The sequence below is a fragment of the Haliotis cracherodii genome, unplaced genomic scaffold, assembly GCF_022045235.1.
Source record: "Haliotis cracherodii isolate W230 unplaced genomic scaffold, xgHalCrac1.p SCAF_12, whole genome shotgun sequence".
Classification (NCBI taxonomy): domain Eukaryota; kingdom Metazoa; phylum Mollusca; class Gastropoda; order Lepetellida; family Haliotidae; genus Haliotis; species Haliotis cracherodii.
Genome location: NW_027266267.1, coordinates 9,294,292 through 9,304,692, shown reverse-complemented (window position 1 = coordinate 9,304,692; position 10,401 = coordinate 9,294,292). Strand labels below are relative to the sequence as shown.

The 10,401-nt window shown below is 37.2% G+C and overlaps 1 pseudogene; it reads left to right on the top strand.

The window, feature by feature from the left end:
* The first annotated feature begins 5,878 nt into the window (after positions 1-5,878).
* On the top strand, positions 5,879-9,200 carry LOC139457510 (uncharacterized; annotated as a pseudogene).
* Positions 9,201-10,401: the final 1,201 nt, after the last annotated feature.

Sequence of the window (10,401 nt, the reverse complement as noted above, 5' to 3'; positions counted from 1 at the left end):
TGATTTGTACTGACAGCCTGAAATGTTTATATACTAAAGATACATTTTTTCGGAATTTAATTGCCCATAATTAAGGGTGCATATTACAAACGAGTGCGTATTATATACGCGAGTAAATAAGTGTTGTGTATATAGATCAATCGGAAGGGATGCTAATTAGGATCGTTCACTAGCCAACATATCAGCAAATATCGCTGTGGGCGCTTATTAGAGCGGGGCGCTTACTACGTCGAATACGGTATTACCTACTACTAGCACAGATTTGCTAGTAGCAGCTTGGTACAAAGACGGTCTATACGTCTCTGGAGACTAACATGTACTGCTACCACTAACTAACAGTAACAACATGAAAGAGCATGACCATATTAGGCAACACCATATTTCTCATCCAAGGCACGCCATATCGAGGCAAGCAACACACAGTAGGTTCTTGACGTCACCATAGTTACAAATCATGACTGGGTCATGACAAGTAGGAATTTTGGTAATAGTTTCTTTATGATATCACTTTCGTATGCAGATCATTCGCTGGGTAACGTTTGCAATCTAGAAGTAAGGAAGCCTACTGAAACTATTTGACGATGTGCTTACGTTGTTTAAACAAGTCTCAATATTACTGTTCCATCTATAATCTTATATGTCTACAATTCTTTGGGTCGTTGCGAAAACGTGAAGGTCAAGGTCCATATAGTTAGGCCTGCTATCAACGGATAGTGAACGCCGAGAGCAGGATGGGAGTAAAACATTCCATCTATCTAAAACTAAATTGGTAGATCTAGTCACAATCATGAACTGTACGTATTATCAATATCGACTACTGTCGACCGTGTTGTGTCTATATATACCTTTGCAGACAAAGTTTTATATCTTTTTATTATCGGCACTACACGATGTCGTTACGAGTTACCTCCCTTGCTAATCCATATTTTCCCCTGGTTTTCGGACGCGTAAGAAACACATGTAGTTTACTCTCTAATCACATGAACAAATGTAAAATATCTATTCACTTTTAAAAGAGCATTTTCCCTTAGAAACAAGCCATCAACTGTATACTTACAATGGCTGTGTGATGCTATCCCCCGTTATAGCTCGAGTAATCACGATGAACATCGCAGTCCGAAAACGATTGACGTTTGAGTTGATCCGACGGTATATTTGTAAAGATTTGCTATTTATAAAAAAAGCGTCAGCAATGTCACTGTGGCCTGTAAATGGAATCTAGAACAGACAAACCAGTGAATGTAGTTTTAGCGACGGTCCACACAGTTGGGGTACAAAGACAGATACAATTTAGTCACAGACCTCATCACGCCATGTAACGCAGGCCAGTCGTTAGCCTTGCTCCAATGTTGTACTGGAAGATATGTCCATGGATGTTTGTTTATGTGATATGTAATGGCGCACTCAGCAATATTCCAGGTATATTCTAAACCAGAATCCCCACAGGGGGGCGTTATATATTAGGCCATGCTTAAAAAATATATAATTCAGAAGCTAATTTATATTGAATTTGACACTTTTCTCTTAGGCAAAAAAAGACATCTCTTTTGTTAAATTCTGGACAATAATTATTTTCATTTAACGCACCCTGCACAGTGAAGCATATCCATATTCATGTTTCTTTGTATTCACTCCATTCTAAACAATTCAAGACACTCAAGGTTTTTTGGGGGGAAGTTTTTGTTCTACTAAAAGAAAGCTTAGGCCTACTTGGCAAATAAACATTCGCTTGTCTGCAGTCTCATGATGAAGATAGATATGTAATGCTATCCCAGAATATTTAATGTGTACTTTAGTTATGATCTAGAGCATAAACTATGTGATAGTTTGACCCACTTTTACTATTATCCACACCATCCTTACAGTGTTATTGTTATAGATTAAACTCAGTTTTTCTGATTGAAAAACTCTTGGAGAAGAGTCAAACTGGCACAAACTTGCATATAATGTATTGTCAAACTTAATTTACTTGTGTAAACTATATGTTTGGGAATTATTACAGCTTACAAATACAATCATTTTTAATACTTAAGCATGACTTTCTTTCTAAGTCAGCTGAGGTAAAAGTATTTCAATCAAGCATTTCCTGAATATTCTACCAAACCATGAAATACCGTCCTTCAAGTTTTTAGCATCAGTCTGTTTTATGGTTCTATTCTTTTTCAGAAAAGTTCACTTCACAGTCTTGCCATGTTCGTATTTTTGGTGATCAATTTAGTTATGCTATTCTTAAGCAGGAAACAGGAAATGTATATATTGTCAAAAGCAAATACTGTATTCGATGTAATAAGCGCCCCGCTCTAATAAGCGTCCACGGTGATATTTGCTAATATATTGGCTCGTGAACAATCCCAATTAGCACCCCTTCCGATTGATCAATGTATACAAGACTTATTGATTCGCGTATAATACGCACTCGTGTGTCATATCCACCCGTAATTATCGGCAATTAAATTCTGGAAAAATATATCTTTCGTATATAAACATTTCAGGCTGTCAGCATAAACCTTGAAATTTATCCTTTAACTCATAAATAATTATCTAATAAGAGACCCCTATTTCTAATTTTGAGAGCGCCATGGGCGCTTATTATGTCGAATACGGTACATGTATTGTTAAATAAGGACCTATTTTCTGTCTTGTACAGTCCACGGAGGGCAGAAGGAGCAGGTCTGTCAGATGGAGAAGGTCTTGAGAGACTGTGGTCTTATCTGGGAAAATTTGCAAATATTGCCAAGGAAATGACAACAGAAAACAGGATTTACCTCCTCAGTGATGCCCTTCTCCACTTCGGCCAAAACATTCAAGACAAATGTGGTGTGTAACAATCATACCTAAGATTAGCAGCTGCTGTACCACAATGATGAATGATAATACAGAGCCCCAGATAAGCTTTTGGTGTTGTGGGTATTTTACCCATGCATTTTAAAATCATTGGGTATCAGTAATTCTGTCTGGGTATTTAAATTTCTGTTACCCACTTGTTTTTACACATGTGGGTATTTAACTTAAATATTGTAAAACACTATTCATCTAGGCCTTTCAAGCCGATATCGTGTGGGTTGGACAGCTTTATAGGACTCAAAAGTACCACAATACTTTCACAAGAAAGTGTGATGGCTAATGATCATGATGTAACTGTCATCGTGGAGTTTGGCAAGGTTAACGGAATGCCCGTTTATATAATTTCAAAATAAGTTGCTGATTTGCTAATCGAATACGCAGGGTTACTTCGCAATATTTTGATGATATGCTCAAGTTCTATTTTTGTAGCGTATCTGTAATGTTCGTTGCGTATTTGATACGCTTGGATTTTATTTTACTGCGTTTTTCTTCATTTCTGATGCGTATTTCACGCAGATACGCAGCTTATCTGGAGCTCTTATAATATGTTCATCTGTAAGCTATGACGTTTGACCTTTTAATGTGTTATCTTCTTTATCTGCAATTAATGTTAACTCTTTGGTCCCAGAATTATCCTTTTTGTCACATAATGTTGACTAAATATGATAATAATAACTGGATATATTGTATGTGGTCCTTAACTGTTGAGGTGAGGTGAAATGGAGTTTAACGTCGCGTCCAAGATTATTGCAATTATATAGCAACGTGCATATATGTGTGTGTGGCTGATTGTACTAGGCCGGACTGATGCCGATTTATAGAGCTATCACACTGAGATACCATGCCGCAGTTTAACATGAATATCCCACTCAGACACAGTATACTGACTCCAAGTCCTTGTTTAGCCCCTTAATGCCAAGCGCCAGACAGGGTAACATCAAGTACCATCTTTTAACGTCTTTTGGTATGACGCGGCCGGGGATCGAACCCCTCTCTCCGGGCGGGCGCTCTACCACTAGACCACGGATGCTGTCCTTATCTGTTGAAGTTACAAAGGTTTCACAATGTTAAGTATGTGTTCCATGGGCAGAGAAATTTGTTTATGTCTTAATGTTTATAGTGTATTTGAACTGGAAGGTACTGTTTTCATTTCAACTAGCTACAACTTTGGTCAGAAGACACGAAAAGGCCATTGAAATGGAGCAATCTAGCAAGGCTGCTCTCGAGGATTTGTTGGCTGCTCTGCCAGGTATTCTCATTAGCTTATGCGACCCATGAAAATCCGGTCTTCAGCAACCCATGCTTGCAATAAAAGGCGACTATGCTTGCCATAAAAGGCGACTAACAGGATCAGGTGGTCAGGCTCGCTGACTTGGTTGATGCATATCATTGATCCCAATTGTATGGATTAATGTTCACTGGATTGTCTGGTCCAGACTCGATTACTTTCAGACCACCGTCATATAGCTGGAATATTGCTGAGTGAAGTGTTTAACAACAAACAAACAAACATTGGTTCATGCAATGGCACTTGCCTTTAAAACCAACCAAATGGAAAGTATCTCATGACTTTCTTTCAATTTTGGTGTTTATTATTATGTACTTATTTCCTGTACAAAGACATATTGTAAGAATGTAGTAATTATATCCCACAGGTGCTGGTACCGTATTCGACGTAATAAGCGCCCCGCTCTAATAAGCACCCAAGGCGATATTTGCTAATATATTGGGTAGTAAACAATCCCAATTAGCACCCCTTCCGATTGATCAATGTACACAAGACTTATTTATTCGTGTATAATACGCACTCGTGTGTTATATGCACCCTTAATTATGGGCAATTAAATTCTGGAAAAATATATCTGTCGTGTATAATACGCACAGACTTTGTATCATTTCAGGCTGTAGGTATAAACCACGAAATTTACGATCTTTCAACGCTGTTTCTTTTTTCACAAAAATGTTATTCTAATAAGAGGCCCCTATTTCTAATATTGAGAGCGCCCTGGGAGCTTATTACGTCAAATACAGTATATCACACAAACATTTGGTCTCTTTAGTCCAAGGTGTCACTGACGTTTGTATCAGAAAAAAAATGCAATGAATAATAATAGGGTTGTATTTTGGGTTCATTGCTTTGACAAGGTTGAAATAGTACAAATCTAATTATGTATAAAAGTCTTTAATCGTGATAAAAAAATGTGTCAGTGCTTACTTATTACTTTCTCTAAACCTGCAAGAAATAAAGCAAACAACAACATGAACAATATGTCAAAACTAAAAAACTTTTTTAAGTTCTATCTTTCCTTGAACTTACAAAGGAGTGAGTGAGTGAGTTGTGTTTAATTGGGGCGAACCGGGATTCGAACCCACAATCATAGGTTTCTGGCATGCCCAAGGGACGCAACTCTGTACAGCGAATCGCGGCGACGACTGGGCCAGCCGTGCCCCCAACTTACAAAGGAAATAAAGACAGTCTATGTTATCAATATGCCTTATGATGAACACACATGATAATGTATAGTTCTGAAATGTTTAGTTCTCTTATGTTACTGGTACATCGATTCATTACTTCAACTTTAGTTTTGGGAATGACCATATTCGACGTAATAAGCGCCCAGGGCGCTCTAAAAATTAGAAATAGGGGGCTCTTATTAGAATAATATTTTGGTTAAAAAAAACCCAGAAAACGACATAAATTTCGTGGTTTATGCTGACAGCCTAAAATGTTTATATACGACAGATATATTTTTCCAGAATTTAATTGCCCATAATTAAGGGTGCATATAACACACGAGTGCGTATTATACACGAATAAATAAATCTTGTGTGCATTGATCAAACGGAAGGGGTGCTTATTGGGATTGTTCACTAGCCAATATATTAGCAAATATCTCCGTGGGCACTTATTAGCACGGGGCGCTTTATTACGTCGAATACGGTATTAAAATGTTATTCTGCAAATATCAGAAAATAAATACTTTTGTTTTTAAATACTTATACTGTTTGTAGTAACCCTTTTTCAGAACCCCTTTCCATTAAGGAGGAATACAGCGCCACAATTGAAAAATTGAACAAACTCAGGTAAGTATTAACAGACAACATTTTCTAGTCATAGCCTGAACAAACACACAGAGCTAGAATATGTCCCAAGAACTCCATGCTTGTTCGAAACAGGTGTATACAGTGTATTTACTAATTGACTATATGTCACTGTGCCCAAATGGGCATGGGGAATCGTTTTGGCACATTTCATGTAAAGGTCAAAGGTCAAGGTCTTGAGTGAGATACCGTATTTGACGCAATAAACACCCAGGGCTCTCTCAAAATTAGAAATATGAGGCTCTTATTAGAAGATTATTTTGGTGGAAAAAACAGTTGAGAGATAAATTTCGTGGTCTATGCTGAGAGCCTGAAATGTTTATATACGACATATATATTTTTCCAGAATTTAATTACCTATAATTAGGGTATATAAAACACACGAGTGCGTATTATATGCGAATAAATAAGTCTTGTGTACATTGATCAATTGGGATTGTTCACTAGCCAATATATTAGCAAATATCGCCATGGGCGCTTATTAGAGCAGGGCTCTTATTACGTCGAATACGGTAATGGAAGTACAAGTACATGGAAACAGATTTGATTATTTACACTGGAGTAAATAGGATTCCTTCAATTAATATTATCCATGATATTGTGACTAAAATTTAATCTGATACTAGTATTTGTGTAGCTAATCAAATCTTACATTTGCAGTACCTTTTTATCATTATTTTTACTAATTTACCAGCAAATTATTCAGCATTAACAATTACTTTCTTCTTATATATTATATCACACTGACAAATGTGTAAAATGTGTTGTTGTTTGATACTTTGCACCATACTGTTTACATGATGTTAAACTTTTTTTTCTTGTCTCATATTTAATTCTCTTTTATCCAGATCTGATAATCTGAATATAAACAAACAAGAGCAAAGGTATGTGCAATGATATATGTAAGTATATCATTGCCCCACCTGAATTAATATTCACGAACAAAACTTCTTTGAGTTGTGTTTCACCCATCTTCCCGAGGCAAGGAAGTTAACTGACTTTAAAAGTCCAGTTTCCACCCTTGCCGAACAAGGCTGGAATTACTGGACTCGATCCTAGCGCCACCAGTGGCTTTTACCAATTATGTCCCTTCTTAGCCTCTCCTATGGGCCAATCAGATTCCACCTCTCGTATCACTTGCGTTTGTTTCACACAAAATGGTGGCACCCAGTCAGGACGATCTGATCGATAATCAAGATCTATATTGGGATAAAACGGGTCTTACGTCGCGAAATGCATCGTGAGCACCTTGATTAAAAACATGAAAGAATTTGGAAAATATCTGCTGACAACGAATTGGCGATGCACATGATTTGCAAACCCTGCAATCGATCGAAATCTGCACGACAGTTTACGAACCGGATTTTGATTTCGGTGTACGATTTTCATTGGACTATGCATAGACTGGTTAGTCCAGACAAAACGTAACTCCATAATACCAGCCTAGTTCGGCAAGGGTGGAAACTGGACTTTTATAGTCAGTTAACTCCTTTGACTCTGGAAGATGTGTTTCACCTTAGATGACAGATTTACCTCCTGCTATGTTTGAATCATCTGCATGTTGTCCCTACTGTTTCAGACTGGAGAACAAAGTGAGAGGGATGATGACAAAGAAGAGCCTGTCTGACCTGATGCATCGGCTCGTCAGAAAAAGTCGAAATCCCTCCTGATAAAATTGAGGCAACAGTGCATTGAGAAAGTCTATTTGCAGGAACTAAACAAAAAATACTCAAGTAAGTTCATGCATAAGGCAGTTCATAGACTTTATGTAAAAATACTCAAGTAAGTTCATGCATAAGGCAGTTCATAGACTTTATGTAAAAATACTCAAGTAAGTTCAAGCATAAGGCAGTTCATAGACTTTATGTAAAAATACTCAAGTAAGTTCATGGATAAGGCAGTTCATAGACTTTATGTAAAAATACTCAAGTAAGTTCATGCATAAGGCAGTTCATAGACTTTATGTAAAAATACTCAAGTAAGTTCATGCATAAGGCAGTTCGTAGACTTTATGTAAAAATACACAAGTAAGTTCATGCATAAGGCAGTTCATAGACTTTATGTAAAAATACTCAAGTAAGTTCATGCATAAGGCAGTTCATAGACTTTATGTAAAAATACTCAAGTAAGTTCATGCATAAGGCAGTTCATAGACTTTATGTAAAAATACACAAGTAAGTTCATGCATAAGGCAGTTCATAGACTTTATGTAAAAATACTCAAGTAAGTTCATGCATAAGGCAGTTCATAGACTTTATGTAAAAATACTCAAGTAAGTTCATGCATAAGGCAGTTCATAGACTTTATGTAAAAATACTCAAGTAAGTTCATGCATAAGGCAGTTCATAGACTTTATGTAAAAATACTCAAGTATGTTCATGCATAAGGCAGTTCATAGACTTTATGTAAAAATACTCAAGTAAGTTCATGCATAAGGCAGTTCATAGACTTTATGTAAAAATACTCAAGTATGTTCATGCATAAGGCAGTTCATAGACTTTATGTAAAAATACTCAAGTAAGTTCATGCATAAGGCAGTTCATAGACTTTATGTAAAAATACTCAAGTAAGTTCATGCATAAGGCAGTTCATAGACTTTATGTAAAAATACTCAAGTAAGTTCATGCATAAGGCAGTTCATAGACTTTATGTAAAAATACTCAAGTATGTTCATGCATAAGGCAGTTCATAGACTTTATGTAAAAAAAATCAGAACTAATTAAACATAAGAAATCACAATGGTATGAGTGTAAGCTTAACCTGTCCCTTTATTTCCTTACTGAACAAACATCAATAGCCAAGACAATTAGGTAGATCATGTGGTGGAAGATACGCATGAGCATATTTGTGATACATTAGTTGTCAGACATTCTTAATTATTTAACTGTGCCTTGTGTTCTGTTCTTCAGGAGGACAAAGTCTCTCCATCAGATTGTCAAGACGAATGAAGACCTCAAAGTCTTATAGGGGTGGTCGGGTAGCCTAGTGGTTAAAGTGTTCGCCCGTCATGCCGAAGACCCGGGTTTGATTCCCGACATGGGTACAATGTGTGAAGCCCATTTCTGGTGTCTCCCGCCGTGATATTGCTGGAATATTGCTAAAAACGGCATAAAACCATACTCACTCACTCAAAGTCGTATATTGATAAGACGATCACAGAATTTAATCACAGTGCCACCATCAAGAACAATCTCCTACGGGGATCGCTGCTTTGCAAGGGCTGGTCCTCTTCTTTGGAACGTCCTGCTCAGTGAACTTAACAGTTTCAAAAAACATCTGAAGACACACTTGTTCAGCAAAATATATACGGCCATACCAACTGTGCGAGCTTCAAGAGCAGTCAGTCTGGAAACTAGCGCTATATAAATACCAAGATAAAAATAACAATAACAGAATTGAATGCAATTAACACTGAAAACCATGTCATGGATATGAATGATCCTCTATGTCACTAGTGAGGCAATACAAGAACAGGATCTTTTGAAGCCGGAAATGAAGTCTGTTTTGTCCTGGTATTTGGACTAACTTATTTCTCTTTGTGACAGAGTTGAAAAATCTTTGTTTTTTCAAGAAGGCTTATTTCTTGAAAGACAATTGCATGTCTGCCCTGTTGCATATGATAAATTTGTTGGCAAAGTTTCGGTACCCACAATGTTCACAGACATTGTCGGAATTGAAATTGACAATTTTTCACACTCCTTCTTGTTGCAAGAGGTATTGGAGTGTGAAGATGCTGAGATCATGGAAGATGCTGAGATCATGGAAGATGCTGAGATCATGGAAGATGCTGAGATCATGGAAGATGATGAGTTCGATCGGAGAGAGACTGAAGAGCAATATATTGATAATGTTGTTTTTTTATTTTATAATCAAATAAATAATCCTATCATGAATACATTTAATGTCTTCTGTAATTTATCTTTGTTTGTTTTGTTTGTTGTGTAATGCCGCACTCCGCAATATTCCCGCTATATTATGGCAGTCTGAAAAATAATCGAGTCTGGTTGTGATTGATATCTTGAGCATTGATCCACGCAATTGGGATAAGATGACATGCATCAATCAGCGAGTCTGACCACCCTACCCTGTTCGTCGCCTCTTATAACAAGCATAATCGCCTTTCATGGCAAGCATGGGTTACTGGAGACCTATTCTACCCTGGATCTTCACGGGTCCATTTATCTTTAGAAACAGTATTTTCTATGTGTGTCAAATATGACAGAACCGGTGCCACAGCCTGGGAACAAGACGCTATGAACGTGTTTCTGTGGTTTTGAAATCCTAAACACCTTGACTATTTGGAATTTATATGTAAAATATGACAGAACCGGTGCTGGAGCCTTTTCGAATATGTGCGTGAAATATGACAGAACCGGTGCTGGAGCCTATTCGAATATGTGTGTGAAATATGACAGAACCAGTGCTACAGCCTATTCGAATACGAGCGTGAAATAT